Source organism: Lygodium microphyllum, chromosome 5 (assembly GCF_053477565.2).
Source record: "Lygodium microphyllum isolate KBCC chromosome 5, Lygodium_microphyllum_v1.1.10, whole genome shotgun sequence".
NCBI classification, from domain to species: domain Eukaryota; kingdom Viridiplantae; phylum Streptophyta; class Polypodiopsida; order Schizaeales; family Lygodiaceae; genus Lygodium; species Lygodium microphyllum.
The window spans coordinates 123,081,661-123,103,906 of NC_141139.1; positions in this window are offsets into that span (position 1 = coordinate 123,081,661).

A 22,246-nucleotide genomic window follows, 5' to 3' on the forward strand; every position below is an offset into this window, starting at 1 on the left:
TTTTGATGACTAGCATGCCATCAATAGCAATAAGATGTATAACCTCCCAAGAAGGAATCTTTGAATATCTCTTTAGTCACAACATTTGGCTTTGTGCTTCTAAACAACATTAGGGTTTTTTATGGGTGGCTAATTGGCTTGAGTTATGAGTGTGCCATGAAATGCAATAATATTATATCATCTACCATAGTTTAACTGGTATGTGTGTATCATTGTCCTCAATAATATATAGCTTGTTCTAAAGAATTTCATTTTCACTTAATTTCTTCTTATTCATTCCTATTGTCTTTTGTTCATATCTCTTAGTTGTGCTCTATGATTGTGTTGTAATAGTTCTTAATGCATATTCATATGTGGATACATAAGACAATTGTATGTGGACAATTGCATGCTCTAGGAGTGCTCCCCAAATTTCAAAAGATACATGTGGCTCTGTGTGTGTGTGTGTGTGTGTGTGTTCTTGATTCTTGCCTATGTGAGGGAGCGGAGGATTGTTAACCTCACATGAGTGTAGAAGGATGCAAAGTCGAGTGGTGGAAATGCACAAATTCAAAGTGCTAAAATTATTTTAGAAAGTAACATTTTGCAAATTTCACTATATATTTTAGGCACCACTATCTACAATTTGCAACTATTTGAGTTGCATTATTATTTTTTAACATGAGACTTAGGCTCACACCCCCATGCAAATAGTAAACTATCTTAGGATTAGATGCTTGAAGGCATGCAACAATGTGAGGTTGTGGAGACAAATCTTCTATTCACTTTAGGCAAGATGATCCAATTGACATATGATATATGCATAATTGGAAAAGGACCGATCAAGAGGTTAAAATGTAGGTAGGGTACCTAGCTTATAAGAGGAAACATTAAACCCAACCTTATATAGAAAAGCCAAAAAGTTAATAGAGTAGGATGCTCACATTCCCACTATGTGGTAGGCTTGTGTGCTAAAGATTGGGATTGAGAGAGGTGAGGGATGAATCTCCCACTTTCCACATTGCTCACTCAAAAAACAAGCAACCATGGGCATTGCACTCTATCTAGGGGTCCTCAAGTTAGGTGCATCCAATGGATTTGGTTGATTGGTTCCATCTCCAACCCCTATCTCTTCTTCTCAATTCCCCAACATTCATTGAAGGCCCATCAAGGGTAGGATATTGTTGAGAATCAGCAATCACACTCAAACAGCCTCTTTGTATGGAGTCTCAGGGTCAAGGATATGCAGGCTAACTTATCCCATATGCACAATGGTGCCTACTGCAGTTTCCTACTTTCCTATAAAGCATTGTACTTGCTTCCTTTCTTAATGCAATGATAGTACTCTTTTCTTTTCAGTGAAGTGTCAATGTCATTGTCCACATACACAAGATTGTGTTTATGAGTCCAAGTCTCAATCTTGGAACCTAATTCACTTGTGTAACAAACAGTGTCCTTGTCTTCTCCATCATGAGTCCACACTTCTCATTTTATCCTCCATAGCTTCCGGTTTTTCCATGCTCTAGATCCCGCATTTCTCACATGGTATCAGAGCCCAGTTGGGCATGACATTGCTTGTCTAGCCTCTCTTGATTCCTTTCAACCTCAATCTAGCTCAATGTCAGCTCATGACTTCATCTCCCAACTCTACTCTCACTGAAGCTTCCATGGCAGCCATAGCCAGCAGCACCCTGTCAGATTGAGCTGCTTATATCTCACTCCACATGTCAAATCTCTTGGAGCTTCCTTCTGGAAAAGTATTCCCCAACTCACAAAGCTTCCCTGTATCACATCAATCCAGGACATTGGACCATCTGGAGCTCAGCATTGTGAAAATCCTCAATCTCTACTCTGTGTCTGCCATAGCCAGACAGGACCTACCTTACTTGGAGCTTCCATAACTCTTCAACCAGGCCATTTCAGCCCACGATTTCTTCTAGGGAGTTGTTCCTCTGCTCAAGGCGCTTCATCCTGGCACAAAAATCGACTGCATTACTGCGCCTTGGCTCCAGCATTGCGGAAATCGCGGAATCCTGTCAGAACTGCGCCTGCTTCTGTTCGACGTGTCTGCGTGCTTCATACAGGCCACAATCTTGACGATTATGATAGGGCTTTGGTAGCCCATGAAGTCAGCTTCCTAGGCATGTAAAAATTTTTGAAAATGATCAAGTGTAGCTCCTGCAATCTGAGAAAAACCAGGCCCCTATCTCAGAAACCCTAAATCCACCATAGCCAAAGCTTCAAAATTCTGACATTTTTCACTATTTCTCTCACTGAAGTTATCAACAGTGATTTTAATCACTGAGCAATACTCTCTGAAGTTCATTAAAGTACTCACTCAGATCTGAAGGTATCAGCATCAAATCAAGAAGGGGAAGATCACTTGGATTTTAAAAGAGTAAAAGACTTTTTTGCAGATTTGGTATTCATTGACACTCAGTTAGTGTTTTTTAGCACTTGTGTCTCTCAACCAATTCTTCTGTTGCTCAATTCTAATAAGTCTGAAGTTGATTTGCTACTGTTCCCATAAGTCTAACATGGGCAAAGACTCTCCAAATGCTCGATTCAAAGGAGTCGGGTTCCACACTTGGCAAACCCGCATCAAGCTCATCCTGATGAAGAAGGGTCTCTGGGACATCACAAATGGCAAAGAGAAGAAACCTCGGGACGTGGACCTTGCAACTACTTGGCAAAAGAATGATGATAGAGCACACGCCATTATCAAACTGGAGCTAGACGACAGTTATATCCATCATGTGGATAACTGTGAGACCTCACAGGATACATGGAAAAGACTTGACACCCTGTTCGGTGCACAATCTAAATCATCAAAGTATGGTCTCCTGATTGAGTTCTTCAGGATTGAAATGAAGTCCAGCACATCACTTACCACACATCTCAATTACATGGAAGGACTCCTAACCCAACTTGCAGGAATCAACATTAAAATGGATGAAGATGTTTGCATCGGTGTTCTACTTAAGAGTTTGCCTCCTGAATATAATAATCTATCAACAACTTTAATCAACATGCCAAATTCTAAACTTGTTGATATCCAGGCATCACTGTTAGAAGAAGAAAAGAAGCTAAAAACTAAAGAAGAACCAAGTACCTCTAGAGATGAGCATGCATTATATGTTGGCAACAGGTACAAAGGCAAGAAGGATCAGCTCTTCTGTGACTTCTGCAAAAGGACCGGACACACCGAGAAGTTCTGCCACGCAAGAAAGAGATCCCAAAAGGCCTATCTAGTCGCAGTCAAAGAAGAAGAAGAAAATGGAGCAAAGGAAGAAGAAGATGAAGATCAAGACCACCAGGATCGGAAGGACAAGACTCATCAGTCCTTGTACTCTCATAATTTTGATAGACTGTTTTAAAAGCCTTGTACTTCCTTGCCCTAATGCTTCCTGCCATAAGCTTTGTAAACTCCTTATGTAACTTGGCATTACAGTCCCTGTACACTTTGTGAGGCCCCTGTTACAGCCTTTGGATGTCCACCATGTTTATGGTACCCACACTTAGCTTTTTTGTGACAGCCTCTGGTGTTTTGCCATGTCTGTGGTATGCCCACACTTTGCAGGTGGTTCTCATTACAGCCTCTACACACTTTGTGCCTTTTCTAGTTGTGATTGAGGAGGGGTGTTGAGAATCAGCAATCACACTCAAACAGCCTCTTTGTATGGAGTCTCAGGGTCAAGGATATGCAGGCTAACTTATCCCATATGCACAATGGTGCCTACTGCAGTTTCCTACTTTCCTATAAAGCATTGTACTTGCTTCCTTTCTTAATGCAATGATAGTACTCTTTTCTTTTCAGTGAAGTGTCAATGTCATTGTCCACATACATACGATTGTGTTTATGAGTCCAAGTCTCAATCTTGGAACCTAATTCACTTGTGTAACAAACAATGTCCTTGTCTTCTCCATCATGAGTCCACACTTCTCATTTTATCCTCCATAGCTTCCGGTTTTTCCATGCTCTAGATCCCGCATTTCTCACAGATATACTAGTGAGCTCAACTCACCTATGGTTAGACTTCTCTCCTCGAGTCACTTACACTTTTCTCTCTCTACTTCTCATTCACCTCCATGTCATTAGTTCAATCACACAAGAAAGGCAAAAAGGCACTAAAGGAAGAGACTAATTAATCCAAATGCCATTTGCACTTGAGATCATGACATATCCTATCCTTTTGGAATTACTTGTCTTAGGCTTGATTGGATCTATTGCTATCATCTCCTTATGACCTTCTTCAAGCACATTTTTCCTCAATAATGACAATTCTTTCATCTTCTAGGTTCCCTTGCTTTATTGACTACATCACCACACAAAGAACCAATGGAGCCATAACCTAAGTGTACACATGGACTCAAATAATATTTTCATTTGGGTCCTCAAGTATGGGACAACAATCCAAGCCTACTTGGAGCTCAACCTATCTGCCAAACCAACAACATACATCCTAGGCAATAAAAGAAAACTAGCACTTGCCCTAGGGAGAGAATGCACATGAGGTTTTGCATTACGATACAAAAGATTATGAAGATTCTTATGCCATCACCTACACTTCAACCTGAACTCTTCCATCTTCTATGAGCTGCAATCCCACTTCCATGCCCATTCAAGTCACCCATCAATAGGTGCATTAGGCAAGTGTACATAAACAAGAATACGATATTGGGGCATTGTGTGCTTGATGGCTGGAAGATGCGGGGTCTTGTGAAGCAAGCACGCAAGTAGGGAGTTGGTACCTATGAAAAAAAAAGATAGAAAAGCTAGGAAAATATCGAAGTATTCACATCTGTTAGATCTTGGGAGCAACTCAATACACATTAGACATACTTTAGGCAATTGGCCTTGGCCTAGACCTTCACTTCTTCAGATTGTTGCTTAGGAGTGATTGTAACTAAGCCTTCAGTAACTCAACTTCTCTCTTGACATTTTACTTTCAAGAGATCTTTGAATCTGGTAAAAACACACATCAATTCAGTTTGCAAAGGACCTGGCATGGAATGTTTATCCGGCATAATTCTTGGATTCTCTCACTTAGAACTTCCAAATACAATCTCTTTTAGAAATAATGTCAAGGGATCAATATCTCACTTATCAATGGCCAAGCAAGCAACTCAACCATGGATAGGCTTCATGTTTGCGTTTACTCATGAGTAAGACTCAGCATGAAACTAAGGCTTACTTGGCTTGGATTACATGTGCTAGATATGTTACTAGATTGATGAAGGCTAGTAATAGTTATCTTATGTTTTAAAAGTGAGATAGCCGATATTGAAATTGAAACCAAAAAGACTTTCACTTCAAGAGGTAACAAGTAAAATAGCAACATGAAGAACCAAAAAGCCTCAAAGCTTTTGCAACCCTACTATTGACAAGATGGCCCTCATTGTTCCCTTTGCTTTACTGTTGCAGCCTTATAAATTTGGAAGTCACCAACCCATGAGCGTCGTATCCTTGCTTTACACGTGAAGCCAAGCTCCTACATACTACGCCTGATTATGTGAGACTGCAGATTTCCAAATTACAGAGCAACATGAATGCACACAGAGAGCTCAGCATGTATGTATTTCCGTCATCATGGGTTCCCACTAGGCACAGTTATGCTCTTGTATCATCTCGAAATTTGACATATGGTATCACACGGTTGCAGCTCGTCACGCTGCATCTAAGCTTCCATCTGTCGATTGTATACACGCCAACCTTCCATTCTTTTCCACTGGTTCAGTCTGTGCTTTGGGCCGCCTGCAACCTGCAAATCTCACGTAGAATCCATCATTTTCTGTGCTGCAACAATATCTATCCAGCCTTCTTTGCTGCAGAAGATCTCCTACTCCGATGCTGAAGATATTGACATTTATCACGGCAGTTCAAGGAGGAGGAGCCTGCAGACTGCTTTCTGAGACAATTGCTGATCTATTGGACTAGCACCTGCTCATCTCCATCTCAGTCTTTCTCTCTTCTTCAAGTGGGACCAAAGGACTACTATGGCAGGCTCACTGCACTCTTCCAGCCGTCGTAACCTTTGGGAGCATCGGCACTTCACCATGCTAGCTGACATGAAACTGAGCCAACTGTAGGCTGCACCTTACTGAAGCCTTCTTCTTGGGTCGCCATCTGCTCGACCATCAAATTGCTAATAAGCACACAGTCACATGCATCATGGTCCTTCTTAACTCTTCGACAGCAACGTTCCATGCTTTTTGTTCAGCTTGGAAATGCAGGAGAGATTATGCAGTAGTTTTTGACTAAGATCTAAAGGAGCTGATAATAGCGGGAGCTGCAGGAAGGCAATATGTTGGGTGCAGAAGAAGTAACAATGACGGATTTCCCTCATCGGGGTAGCGGCCGTTTAATTCAACTGAACCCTTCTTCCTCTTGCTTTCTTACCCACAATACTATCTCCTCAAGCAAGTCAAGAATAATCCTCCTCACAGGTTGCTGTCCGTCCTGTCGATTCCAGGCTCAGAAGACGTCGTCAAGATGGTTCCTTCCATATTGTTGGAGCCCCCTCTTTGTTTTTTTTCCTGTCTTCCCAAGGGCCCTCGAAAAGACAAGGAGAGCCTGCATGAACCCCCATAATTAGCTTCTCTTTAGCTAAAAGATTTTTCAGTCTTTTCTCCTTCTCTTTTGCCTCATCAATTGTGCACCACACAAAAACATCATCTTTCCTTAAAGCCCTAGATTGGCATCTTTGGCTCGGTATGTTCAAGGACTACGGTGCTCAAGTGGTGGTACTCGAGCTTAGTCTTCTTGACATGCTCAATTCCCTACATTTATGTTCATAGCTTTGATTGGAAACTCTTCAAACACTCCTTGTGCTCTTGCAAGCAAGCCACATTTGGCATAGATATCCACATATTCTTCCATTGACCTCTTTTAAGGAACCTTATCAGGTAACTTCTAGCCTTTATTGGAGGGTTTCCCAAGCTTTTCAGCTGTGAGCCAAGGTATAAGCATTAGGAGAGATGCCTTAGAACTACATCTGTTCGAAGCAATTTAGTGCCGCTACTGATGCCAGGAGGCATATTCTACAGTGGATTCCGTGAGACCACGGTGAATTTCGTGAGGTTTTTATTCCATGGTGGATTCCATAAAACTATATTTATTTGTCAAGGCTCGTACACAATGTGGATTCCTTGTGCGAGAAGTTGACGAGGACTCCTTTTCAGGCATCATGTTAATTTAATGTACACATGGGTGATTCTACAGCAGGTGATTCTGCAAAATACATATTTCAATTAATAGACATTTATGAGTTTAGAGTGCACTCGTATTAAATTAAGGTTAGGACAGAGTTCCAATCTATTTATTTATTTTGTAGCTGAAGATTGCTAGGTATTCACTTTTGTTGGTTTAATTTTATTATTTTCTAACAATTGTGAATGCTTTAGTGATGTGTAGAGCAGACAGCGGTGGCATGGGAAGCACTGGGCGATAGCGTGTATTCAAATTACCTAGAAGAAATTATCATTTTTTATGGGTGCACACCTTATCAATAAAGGCGTGGTGCTAATATTTATTTAGGTGCACTTATTTATTGAAGCGCTTGACAAATATTTATTATTTTTGTATGTGGCGCATGGACGCACGGTTTAAATATTTTATTATTGGACATTGTATTTGGATTGTATTTGGGCACAACCCGACTTTTGGGGCACCCAATCGCTTTATTCTTTATTTGGAAAAAAGAAAACACAAAAGCCAAAGCATATTCATTGTAAATTGGGCTATTTTTGAGGTTTGAGATGAGTAAATTTATAAATACATGCCTTGTGAAGCACTCACACAAGGCAATATGGGGGGAGATTATATCCAATTTGACTCTTTTCTTCATGTCGTGCAAATCTTCCTTCTTGTTTTATGAGCTTTAGTAGAGTTCTTTTATTCTTGGGGGCCTTCCATGGTTCTCTACGTACGCATCCAATATCTGATTTACGTACCAGTGATATCAAAGCTCAGCTCAGATCAAGGCTTCCAATTGCTTACCATCTTGCGCAAAGATGAAGCTCCTAGAACGAACAGGCTCTAGAGTCGAACCATCAATACCAGCGTGTTCTTGGCAGTGAAGAACCCCTTGCTGTGCTGTTGGATGGCGAAGGACCACTCTCTGTCGACGGAGACCACTCGGAAAGCTCCTTCATAAAGGCATTTTTTTTTCTCAAAAATAGATAAGCAACTTTCAATTAGTTTGATCACAAAGCTTAATAATCTTTATTAGAAAGCTTAAGCCCAAAATCCCATCGTGAGCAGTGGTAATATACACTAAATGACATCGACGTCAGTCAAAACATGCCATTGTCCTGTCGATTTTTTAAAAAAAAGTCATTAAGCTTTTATAAAGCTTAAGGTTTTTAAGCTTACTAAGGCTTAAAAACTCAATCCTAAATCTCCTTCTCATTAGCTGTTCATATAGAACCAACCCCAAACAACTCTTGAAAGCCTCAATACGCCCCTATTCGTACCTGCACTCTGATAGAGCCAAATTCCAGCAAGCAGATTGTTATACGCAATCTACAAAGACGAAGTATTCGTTGGAAGAAGACCTTCATCAATTACCGTAACTGCAAAGAAGAAAGATTACAAAAAGCCATTTAAAAAAAAACAAGCCTTGTAAACCCAAACTTGAGCTACACTCATCCCTCTAACGAGATTTCAAGTGTGTGAGGTTGTTTGAAATTTTGCAGGATATCCGATCAAACCATGGAAGATTTTATGACTGAAGGTGATTTATCGAAACCAACGATGGAGCAAAAATTTGATCTAATTATGATGCAACTTCAAGAGGAACAAAGATCATGTCAAAATTTGCAAGCTCAACTGGCTACTCTTCAACAATATCCACTGTCGATCAAGATGGACTGCACACGAACATGTTATACGATGTACGATCCATGTGACACTTGAAGCACAATCTATCATGAAAGAAGCCAAGATAAGTAAAAGTTTTATAGAATCCGAGATACATGCTCGACTTTCTTATATACTTAATATATATATGGTGAATATTATGTTGACACAGAGGGAGAATAGATGAGAGAAAAGAAAAAAATATAGAGAGAGAGGTAGAGAAATCGGCAACACACTAGGGACTGGAAGATGGGCCAGTCCCCCCCTTGTGGAGTTATATTATTGACAAGGAGCAAGCTCCTCTATTACACATAAGCCAGTTCTTACTTGTAGATCTTGGAAACAAGATCACGGTTCCTTGCACGATATACAACCGGCTAACACTTACACAACTTGGAAGTTGGCACCTTTTGATCCTTCTTGAGTCTCCTTCTCTCCTACACAATATCTATAGGGCTCTCCTCTTGGTGCTTGATTTCAACATAGCTTCCGTAGCACTTGCACCTTCTCTTCTCCTCTTAGAGCTTGATTTCAGCAGGGCTCTCCTCTTGGTGCTTGATTTCAGCATAGCTTCCGCAGCACTTGCACCTTCTCTTCTCCTCTTAGAGCTTGATTTCAGCAGGGCTTCCGCAGCACTTGATTTCAACAGGGCTTCTGCAGCAGTTGCACCTTCTCTTCTCCTCTTGGAACTTGCAAAGTGATGCTTCATTCACCCCTCCCCTACACTCAAAGAGAGCCTCCTCTTTTATAGGCTTTCAAGAGCTTCTCTTCTTGGAGAGAGAGTTGAGTTGTTCTTCATGCAAGATGTGGTTGTTCCACTCTGCAGCACTAATTTTAAGATATCTCTTTGTGCGTTGTTTGGATGAAAAAATGTCCAACATGAAAGTTGTAGATCTTGCTGTTTTCAATAACCCTATCGGCCCGTTTTTAGAGATCGTTATTCTATTGCTATATATTTTAAAAATGAATTTTCCAAAAAAATAACTTTTTAAATTGTACTCTTAACTTGTGGTCCATGCAACCACTTTGAGTCATAGATAAGGAGAGTTCATCAGATTGCCTTGGGCCTCAACCTTAAGATTGAATTCCACACAAAAGCTTGTGTCATTTTAGACCTTAGAAAGAGAAAATCACTTCTCTCCTCACTTCTAGAGGATCACATTCTCTTGTCTTTCTTAGTGAGAGAATTCTCTCCCTCGTCTTTCTTAATGAAAGAAAAGATCTTAAACCGTGACTTGTAGGGCAGAGGATGACCCCAAATGAATGCAATGCTCATTACACACAAGTAAAACATTCCCAGGAGTCCCTGGATGCACACATAAATACATAACACAATGCTAATATACTTCCTCTTCTTAGAACTCAATCCATCTTCATTTATGTGTAACTCCTTGGTTCTTGTGTACACTCTTACACTTGGCAAACACTTCGTTCCCCCTTCACAACTTGTACTGCCGGAACTAAATATCCCCATCACAGTGCTCTGATCACCCCATTAAGTGATGCACTAGGAATACTAGTCTCTAAATGGTTTCATGGCCATGCTAGATCATCATCAACACTTAAAGAAAAGTGAGTCATTAATTTATTGACATGAATTTATTAAATAGAGAATGCGTGATAAGCAATCAATTTAGTGACAAAAAGTAATTTCAAATTTCGTACTTTTAATGGGCAACGTGAGGGAAAAACTATTCTCACTTTTATCAGTCATTTTGATGATTATTTCCATAAAGAATAGTATACCGAGAAATACAAACTCAAATGTGTCACTTACCATTGGACAGAGCATCATTATGATGAACTATTGTCTACAATAGTATTAAGATTGTCCTACTGCTTGGGAGGCTTTTCAAAAGAAATTTTTGTAGAATTTTCTTCCACCCTAATTCCATGAAAAAGCAATCAAACAATGGGATCTTGTGCAACAAAGAGATCGTGTGCCTAGTCACAATACACTGTGTTTTTGAAATGCCTTATTGTAACTTCGAATGCTTGAAGATGTACTTGAGGTGATCCACAAGCACAAATATATGTTTGGTTTGCTTGGTTACTTCTATGCGGAGGTGAACATGTTCAAGCCAACGACTCTAGAGGATGCAGTTTCTTTAGCCCATGATGCTGAAGATAAAATTCGTGGATGAGAGAAGCGACCACAACAATTTCCAACTAGCGGTAACTTTGATACAAAGCAATTCAATTCTAACTTTCGAAGATTCAATCAAAATCACTTTGTTACTTATTATTTCCGTAAATCCTGGACACGATTCCCTACTTTACCATCAAACACAAATTCAAATCCTAAGCCATCTCTCCAACCAAATCCCAACATATCTAAATTTTCAACCATTACCAATAATGTTTCCAAAGCCAAGCCTATAGTTTGCTACAAGTGTCAACGACCTGGACACTTAGCAGTAAACTATCAATCCAAGAAGCCAACGGTTCAAATCAACTACTTGGGAGTGATTGAAGACAAAGACCATGAAGAAATGTCAGATTTCACGGAAGATGATGATGATATTGACACTACTTCAGATACTTTACTAGGTATGCCAAATCCTCATTCATTATTAACAATGAAATGTCTTGTGCATGGTAAATAAAAGATTGTTTTGCATGATGATGGGAGCACACATGATTTTATTTCTGCAAAATTGGTAAAAGAATTGAATTTACACATTGTTCCAACTCATTATCGCATGCTACATTCTTAGGCACTAGATACAATGGTACACAAGAAGTTCACAATTTTGAAATTATAATTGGTGATCATGTTGAGCACAGAAATTTCTTGGTTGTGCCTTTGCAAGCTAGTGACATTATCTTAGGAATGCCTTGGCATCACAAATATAATCCCGATATAGATTATTCCACACATTCAATGAAAATTCATTCTAACGGAAAATAAATTACATTACATGGAACGCAAACCTTTGATAATTTTCCATTGCTTAGTCACACATAGGCTAAACGTGCATTAAGAAGAGGTAGCAAATCATACTTAGTATGGGTGAATGAAATTGAAGCTAAGGAAAATCATATCCATCCTAGGCACGCACAATTTATTTCACAATTTAAAGATTGTTTTGTTGTTGATTTACCCCCTGGTTTACCACCTACACGTCCTGAAGATCATAAAATAGATTTAATCCCTGGTTCACAACCACCATGTAAAGCACCTTATTGACACAATCAAATTGAACAGAAAGAAATCCAAGCCCAGTTGAAGAATTGTTAACTCAAGGACTCATTAGGCCTAGTAGTTCTTCTTTTGGTGCACCTGTCCTATTAGTCAAGAAGAAAAATAAAACCTATAGGATGTGCATTGACTATTGTTCCCTAAACAAGATCATTGTCAAGAATAGATATTCGATTCCTAGGGTAGACGACCTCATGGATAAACTACAAGGGGCCACAATATTTAGCAAGATAGATCTTAAATCTAGATATCATCAAGTACGATTGGATACACATGATATTTTCAAAATTGCATTTCGAACTCAATTTGGTCATTGTGAATTCCTTGTTATGCCTTTTGGTCTAACTAATGCACCAGCTACATTCAGTTGAATGATGAATCAAATTATTTTGAAGGATTAGCATTGTGTAATTGTTTTCTTTGATGACATATTGGTTTTCAGTAAGAATGAGAATGAGCATTATGAACATCTATCTTTGGTTTCCAAATTATTGAAAGAGAATCAATTATATATTAACCCTAAAAAGAGTAAAATTTTCCAAACCCAAATTGAATACTTAGGACATATTGTCTCATCTGATGCTATTAAAGTTGATCCTAAAAAGATAGAAGCAATTTTGAATTGGCCAATTCTTAGAAATGTGCATGAGTTACATTCTTTCTTAGGTCTTGCTAGTTTTTACAAAAAAATTGTGAGGAATTTTCCATTGCTTGCATTACATTTAAGAAAATTATTAAAGAAATGTGTTATATATCATTGGTCTGATAATCAACAAAATTCTTTTGATTTATTGAAAATGATTTAACACATGCCCTTGTTTCGCAATGCTAGTGGATCAGGAATTACGAAACAAGGGTCTATTAAAACATTCTTTATTAGACCATTCTTTAATAGACCATTCTTTATTGAAACATGCCCTTGTTTTGCAATGCTAGTGGATCGCAATTACCTGACTTTAACACATACACCTTTTGAAATCATTTATGGACATAGATTGCCTGATCACTTATGGACATTAACTGACTTTAACACATGCACCTTTTGAAACCATTCGTAATTACTTAGTGGATCGCAATTACGAATGGTTTCAAAAGGTGCATCATTTATGGACATAGTTTGCGAAACCTGATCACTTTAATAGACCATTCTTTATTGAAACATGCTTTAACACATGCTAGTGGATCAAGAATAGGAGCTGTCCTTATGTAAGACTCACATCCCATAGCCTATTCTAGCTGCAAACTTAAACCCTCTGAACTAAAGTATTCTACCTATGATAAGGAATTGTTAGCCGTAGTACAAGCCTTACGTCAATGGAAACACTATTTAATGGGATCTGAATTCATGATCAAAACTGACCAACAAAGTACTAAACATCACCTTAGTCAGCCACAAATATCCGACTGACATATTAAATGGGTTGCTTTTATTCAAAGTTTCCATCTACTTATCCAACAAAAAAGAGAATGTTGTTACCGATGCCTTAAGTAGAAGACCAAGGATCCATAATATCTCTGTTATATCTTTTAATTCCCTTATCCCTATGAAAGATACCTATGACCAAGACCCCAGTTTTCAAGCTGATTGGAATAAATTAGTTGCTAATAACTGGATTCCAATTGATTCATTATCTTATTCTAATGGATTTATGTTTTATGAGAAAAGGTTGTGTGTAACTATTCCATTTAGATCATTTGTGTTGCACGAAATTCATTATCCCCCATATCAAGGCCATAGAGGTATTATTTCTACTTTACGTACATTGGTTGAAGATTTTTATTGGCCACACATGGAATCTGATGTTTCTAACTTTGTATCTGAGTGTTTAATTTATTAAAGAGTACTCAAGCGACACCATGGTAAGCAATATGGTTTATTAATGCCTTTACCAATTCGTGAACGACCATGGGAACATATTTCAATGGATTTTATAATTGGTTTGTCTAACACCCAAGCTAATCATGATATGAGTTGGACTATTGTAGATCACTTTAGCAAACAAGCATATTTCCTTCCATGCAAGAAAACATTAACTGCATCTCAAGCTGCACAATTATTTTTGAAGACTGTTTTCACTAACCATGGTTTGCCAAAAGTTATTATTTCTGATCATGATTTTGGATTTTGCAATAATTTTTGGACTACTTTGTTTGCTAATTTAGGTACAAAGATTGATTTTTCATTTGCATTTCATCTTGAAACAAATGGGCAAACAAAAGCTACTAACAGTACAATTTTAGATCTTTTGCGTGCATAAACAATTTCAAAACCACAAACATGGGATACACACTTGCATTTACTTCAATTTGCATACAACAATACACCACACATAGCTACACAAAAGCACCTTTTGAAATCATTTATGGACATAGATTGCCTACACCTGTTACATCATTATCAAACAAAGTTAAAATTGCTGATGATATTGCCAATATGCATGCTACTATTTTTGCTGAAGTTAAAGACATGATTTGTGAAAGCCCAACAATCATACACGAAACAAGTTAATAAGAAAACAAAAGTCATGAGTTTCAAAGTTGATGATTATGTTTGGTTACACATTGAAAAGTGAAGATTGCAAAGTGTTGAGAGACAGCCTGTTGTTAAGTTAGCCCCTAGATTTTATGGACCTTTTAAGATCATTCACAAAATAAATGATAATGCATTTAAATTAGAACTACCCCAACACTAGAAAATCCACAATACTTTTCATATCAATTTGTTACGATCTTTTAGAGGCCAATTACATGTCCACCCTGTCTATGAAAACCCTCCTTTGTTAGAAGAAGAAATTGAAATCCTTGAACCTGAAACTATTCTAGATATTGACTTGACTACTAGAACTGGCCGTAGATACTCTAGATATTTGATTAAGTTTAAAAATCATCATGTTGAAGAGGCCCAATGGATGCATACCCACGACCTAAGTGCTTACCCCTCACTGATTGCTCCACATTGAGCTAATAGAAAATTGAGGACATTTGCTATCCCACCCCGAGGGTATGATGTCAGTAGGCATATTTCAAGGTGAATTCTGTGAGATTTTGCAGTGGATTCCGTAAAACTATATTTATTTGCTAGGGCTTGTACACAATGTGGATTTCTTGTGCCAGAAGTTGACGGGGATGCATGTCTTTTTCGAACGTCATTTTAATTTAATGTGCACATGGGTGATTCCACAGTGGGTGATTTTGCAAAATACATATTTAAATTAATGGAAGTTTATGAGTTTAGAGTGTACTCGTATTAAATTAAGGTTAGGACAGAGTTCTAACCTATTTATTTATTTTGTAAATGAAGACTACTAAGTATTCACTTTTATCGATTTAATTTTATTAATTTCTAACAATTATGAATGCTTCAATTGATGTGTAGAGCAGTCGTCGATGGCATTGGGAAGCATTGGGTGATAGCATGTATTCAAATTACCTAGAAAAAATTATCATTTTTATGGGCGTGCACCTTATCATTAAAGGAGTGGTGCTAATATTTATTTAGACGCACTTATTTATTGAAGCACTTGACAAATATTTATTATTTTGTATGCACATGGATGCACAGTTTAAATATTTCATTATTAGACTTTATATTTTGGCACAGCTTGACTTTTGGGGTACCCAACCGCTTTATTCTTTATTTGGACAAAAACAAACACAAAAGCCAAAGCATGCTAATTGTAAATTGGGTTATTTTTTAGGTTTGAGATGAATAAATTTATAAATGCATGCCTTGTGAAGCACTCACACAAGGCATGGGGGGAGATTGTACCCAATTTGTCTCTTTTCTTCATGTCGTGCAAATCTTTCTTCTTGTTTTATGAGCTTTAGTAGAGTTCTTTTGTTCTTGGGGACCTTTCGGTGTTCAGTATGTACGCATCCAGCATCCGATTTGCGCATCATATACACTACATCACTTTTGCACATCGAGTTTTATTGTGGACCTATCCCCTACACTCGTTGTCACATCACACATGAAACATCGGAAGGTTTTCCATAGAGAGCAATAATTTGCATGAAAACGATCCCCAGCAACATTACCAAACCACAGCTTCAATTAGTAACTAACAAGTACCTAAAGCATTCTTCATCAATGATTACTATCACCCCCAAGGATGCATCCCCAACATTCCATGTCTATAGTGCAAATTGAAGCATGCTACCTATGATGATGAGTGCCATGGCACGAGCATGGCACTGGCACTCCTCTAGGATGGGATTAATGTTAATCTCAGAGAAAAGAAGGATCAAAGTCAAGTGGAAAAATGCAAATTCAAAGTGCCATAATTACTTTGCAAATGACTATTTTTTAAATTTCACTATATTATTTTAAGTATTATTATCTGCAATGTGCAAATTTTTGGGTTGCACTATTATATTTGAAATACTCTTTGAGAGCCAAGATTGCTCCCATGAAAATTGTAAACTATCTCAGAATTAGATAGGAAGACCCAAAACAATGTGAGGTTGTGGGTAAAGATCTTCTATTCACTTTAGGAAAATGTTCTAATTAACTTGAGGTATATGTATAAAGGACTAGTCAAGAACCTAAAAATTGGGTGGGGTGAGAGCCTGTAATGTTTTTCTTTTAGACAAATTTTTACTTTTTAGGCTAAAAATATGGGTCCTAGAATACATCAAATGAAAAGTAGGGTCATTTTTAAGCCCCAAATCATAATGATCGCCTAATATTGAAAATTTTGGCATGAAATTGATTTGATAACTAAAATGGCTATTCTTATTCAAGAAATGTATGGATATCCACAGACATACATACAAAAGTATGTACCTCCATTGTGAAAGATGCGGGATCTAGAGCATGGCAGTGAGTTATGGTGGATGGAAGGAGAAGTGTGGACTCATGATGGAGAAGACAAAGACACTATTTGTTACACAAGTGAATTAGGTTCCAAGATTGAGATTTGGACTCATAAACATAATCTTGTGTATGTGGTCAATGACACTGACACTTCACTGAAAAGAAAAGAGTACTATCATTGCATTAAGAAAAGGAAGCAAGTACAATGCTTTATAGGAAAGTAGAAAACTGCAGTAGGCACCACTGTGCATATGGGATAGGTTAGCCTGCATGTCCTTGGCCCTGAAGCTCCATACAAAGAGGCTGTTTAGTGAGTGTGATTTGCTGATTCTCAACACCCCTCCTCAATCACAACTAGAAAGGCACAAAGTGTGTAGAGGCTGTAATGAGAACCACTTGCAAAGTGTGGGCACACCACAAACATGGTAGATACCAGAGGCTGTCGCAGAAAAGGCTAAGTGTGGGCACAAAAACATGATGGACATCCAGAGGCTGTAACAGGGGCCTCACAAAGTGTATAGGGACTGTAATGCCAAGTTACATGAGGAGTTTACAAAGCTTATGGCAAGAAGCATTAGGGCAAGGAAATACAAGGCTTTCAAAACAGTCTATCAGAGTAATGAGAGTAGAAGGACTGATGAGTCTTGTCCTTCCGATCATGGTGGTCTTCATCTTCATCTTCTTCTTCATCTTTTGGTCCATGGTCTTCTTCTTCTTTCACAGCTGCAAGATAGGCCTTTTGGGACCTCTTCCTAGCATGACAGAACTTCTCAGTATGTCCGGTCCTTTTGCAGAAGTCACAGAAGAGCAGTTCCTTTTTACCTTTGTATCTGTTGTTTACATATAACATTTGTTTATCCTTTGAAGTGCTGGGCTCTTCTTTGCTTTTAAGTTTCTTTTCTTCCTCTAGCAGAGAGGCTTTAATATCAACAAGTTGAGGATCAGGCATGTTGGTTAGAGTGGTTGATACATTATCATAAGCAGGAGGCAAACTTTTTAACAAGACACCAATACAAACATCTTCATCCATTTTTAGCTTTATTCCTGCAAGTTGAGTAAGCAGGCTTTCCATATAGTTCAGATGGGATGCCAGGGATGTATGAGGCTTCATATCAAGTCGGAAAAATTCAATTTATAGACCATACTTAGATGACTTTGACTGTGCACCAAATAGGGTATCCAATTTATCCCAAGTGTCATGGGACGTGTCATAGGCATCCACATGCTGGATGTAGCTGTCGTCCAATTCCAGTTTGATGATGGCTTGCACCTTGTCATCATTCTTCTGCCAAGTAACTGCAAGGTCTGCATCTCAAGGTTTCTTCTCTTTGCCATTTGTGATGGCCCAAAGACCCTTCTTCATCAGGATGAGCTTGATGCGGGTTTGCCAAGTGTGGAACCCGACTCCTTTGAATCGAGCATTTGGAGAGTCTTTTCCCATGTTGAGGTTGTAAGATCAGTAGCAAATCAACACCAGAATTCTGAGATTTTATCAATAGAAGAGCAGATTGCAATGTGTCAAGAGACACAATTAATGACAGTGTGAAAACACACTATGTCAGTGTTGATGTTGAGCTTGATTCTTCTTGTTCGGGATCGTTCGGTCGTTCTTCAATCTTCTCAGGTCCTTCCCCTCCTTGATTTGGTGCTGGAATAGTAGATCAGAGTGGCAGTGGGTTTCTCCAGGTGGTAGGAGAGAAAAAAATGATGAGATTTTTGAGCTTTGATGAAACTGGCTATGGCTGACAGTTTAGGGTTTCAGATAGGGGCCTGGTTTTTTGCAGATTGTAGGAGCTATGGTTGATCATTTCTAAAAAAATTTTAATGGAAATGTAGCTCTTTCCAAGGCCTATCAAAGCCCTATTGTCTTCGTCAGCATCGCGACGTGTGCATGCGGAATATGACGTACGAATCAGCAGGAGCGCAGTCTGGACAGCGACGACGAATTTTCGCAATGTTGGAGTTACAAGTCACCAATGTTATGGATTGAGGTGTTGGGATGAAGCGCCTTGAAGTGAGGGATAATTTTTCAGAAGGAAGTAAGTGAAGATATGCCCTGTAAGTGGAGATCCAGCTCCTCCAATAGAGGTAGGTTACAGGTTGGCTATGGTTGCCAAGGGGTAGAGAGTGAAAATGGAGTTGGAGATGAAGTCAAACACTTGAGCTGAGCTTGATAGAGATTATGAGAAACTGAGAGAGCAGAGAGCGGACCTGAAACATGCTAAGCCATGCTCAGCTGCGCTCTGATACCATGTGAAAGATGCGGGATCTAGAGCATGGCAGTGAGTTATGGTGGATGGAAGGAGAAGTGTGGACTCATGATGGAGAAGACAAAGAAACTATTTGTTACACAAGTGAATTAGTTCCAAGATTGAGACTTGGACTCATAAACACAATCTTGTGTATGTGGTCAATGACACTGACGCTTCACTGAAAAGAAAAAAGTACTATCATTGCATTAAGAAAAGGAAGCAAGTACAATGCTTTATAGGAAAGTAGAAAACTGAAGTAGGCACCACTGTGCATATGGGATAGGTTAGCTTGCATGTCCTTGGCCCTGAAGCTTCATACAAAGAGGCTGTTTAGTGAGTGTGATTGCTGAGTCTCAATATCCATGTGATAAGGTATCTCTCAAGTTGAGGACCTTATCACCAAATAATGAGCAATTTTTGAAGATGTCATTGAAAAAAAAAATCACTTGTGAGAGGTAGAGTTTGATGTTGGAAGTACTACTACTTCTTCTATACATTTCCTCTAGGGTAAGTTACTCATGAATATATGTGTGCATCATGTGGGCTCAAAATAAGGTATTTTTAAAATACAAATTTTATACATTTTTTATATATAGAAGGGTATAATATAAATGGGTTATTTATAGATTGAATAGAAAAGCGTTATATTTTATTTAAGAAAAATTCACAGATAAGGATATTTATAAATAGGCCTTGAATGCACATGATGTAGAGGATATACATATAGTAACTTCCCCAAGCATTTCCTCTCTTCATTGGAGCACTTGTGGATTGGATCGGATGCAATGAAGTAGTGGGAGAAGATCATGGAGCGAATGCTTGAATTGTGAGGCCATCGATGAATCTTTGAAGGTGTACAGATTATAATGCGTGAAGGTTAGAGGGTGAGTCTACAACTACTCGTCTACTACAAGTTCTTGGTTGCTATCTTTTTTGCTTGCTTGGGATAGTGAGAAGAGGTGAATGACAATGAGATTGGAATACCATTTGAATTATGTGAGAGATAGTCACGTTGATGGTTGTTTGAATCTCTTGAAATAATTAGAGTCTATCTAATGTCCCAATGTTGAGCATGAGTGTGAAAAATGATGGAAATAAGGAAGGGATTGATGGAGGGGCAAAAGGGGAAGCAAAAGGAGGTCCATGGTGGAATGGTGGCTTCCAAGCACCACATTCGAGTAGTGTCACTTCCAAGCATTCAAAGCATTCTCTCTATGTGTGAGTGAGTGAGTGTAAGCATGTGCATATGTGTGTGAGTGTGCACTTGCACTTGCACATGTGTGCACATGCCGATGGATGTAAGATGTTGCCCTAGCTACTAAGAAATCTACCCCAATTACATTATTGCAATAGACATGCTTATTTGTTGATTAGCATGAAATAGACATGCATAAACACACATGGATGTGGCATCCATTTGGGGATTTCCATTTTGGATTTGCATAGGCATCAAGTGCCATAGTAAACCATGAATGTTACAAATGAAGTTTATTAAATAAATTATAATATAAGGCTTCTAGTTGCACGAATGGTTTCACATTGTAATTGTGAAATTTCCATGGAAATTAGCATTGCAAAGGTGATAACATGTGGGAAAGATTATTATGGTAATTTCAAAATATTTTGCAAATATTTGGAAGAGTCAAATTCATGATCTCTTTCACACTCACTCTCATACATAGAGGAAGAGGGAGAGGAGGAGATGCAAATATAACATATCACGGACATGCACATGTTCAAAAAATACAAAAACAAAAGAAGAGGCAAGCTTCTTTTTTGTCCTTCTTTTAAATGGATAGAGTTTGTTGTAATATGCCCATAATATTTGAATTGTACCAAAGAGCACTTGACATTTTGTACTTTAGAGAGATTATTCTATCATTTGTGTGAAATTAATTAAATTTGTTAGAGAGATTCATTCTATTGTTTGGGTGAAATTAATTAAATCTATCAAATATGGGTCTCTCATTCACGCGCGCGTGCACACACACACGCAAGCACGCACGTGCATGCGTGAACGCACGCACGCATGCACGCACGCACGCACGCACGCACGCACGCACACACACACACACACACACACACACACACACACACACACACACACACACACACACACACACACACACACACACACACACACACACACACACACACACACATACACGTGCAAAAGATACTTAAAGCCAACACCTTCATACCCATGTGCCTACATGAAAAATTGAATATACTCTCATACACCATAAAAAAGCATACTACTTTTACACCCATACACATACACACTTAGTCACTTAGTCACACTCACCCACCCACCCACCTACTCACACACACATTCTCTCTCTCTCTCTCTCTCTCTCTCTCTCTCTCTCTCTCTCTCTCTCTCTCTCTCTCTCTCTCTCTCTCTCATGCTAAGATAAGGTGCTAGTCTCTTTGCTTGGCTCACAAGCATTTCAAAGACACAAATAAATGACCTAGGGTAGAGGACTTATGTAGAGACCCTAACCCTAAGTCTTACTACCCTTAATCCCCTTATTCTAAAGTCATAATCCAAACCCCCCAAACCTAACCCTAATCCAAATACCCCACCATCAAAACCTAGTCCCCACACCCAAACCCCTAATTGATGTGTCCTCATAAGTACCTTAATTTCACATCCCCCCCCCCCCCCCAACTCCCAAAACTTGACCTCGATCCAAAAATGATAAATCCAACCCTATCCCCCAACCCTAACCCTAAGTCTTTTTAAGAGCTAAGCCAAATCACTTTACACACAATTTTATTGTACGATTTACTACCATATTCATCAACCCTAGCCCTAAGTCCTACTAATCTCTTGGCTCAAAACACTAATTATCCTCCAAACTTAACCACCTATTTTAAGATCTTACTAATCTCTTGTCTCAAAACACTTACTATCCCCCAAACTTAACCTTCTATTCTAAAATCCCCATCCAAGCCCCCAAACCTAACCCTAATCCAAAAAATCTAGCATCAAAATATACTCCCCACATACACTAGTGTGTAATCCCAAAAATAGCATAATATTGCATTCCCCCTCCCAACAATTGACCCCCACACAAAAATAATAAATACTACTTTATCAACCATAAGGAAGACTGACATAGACACAAATGCAC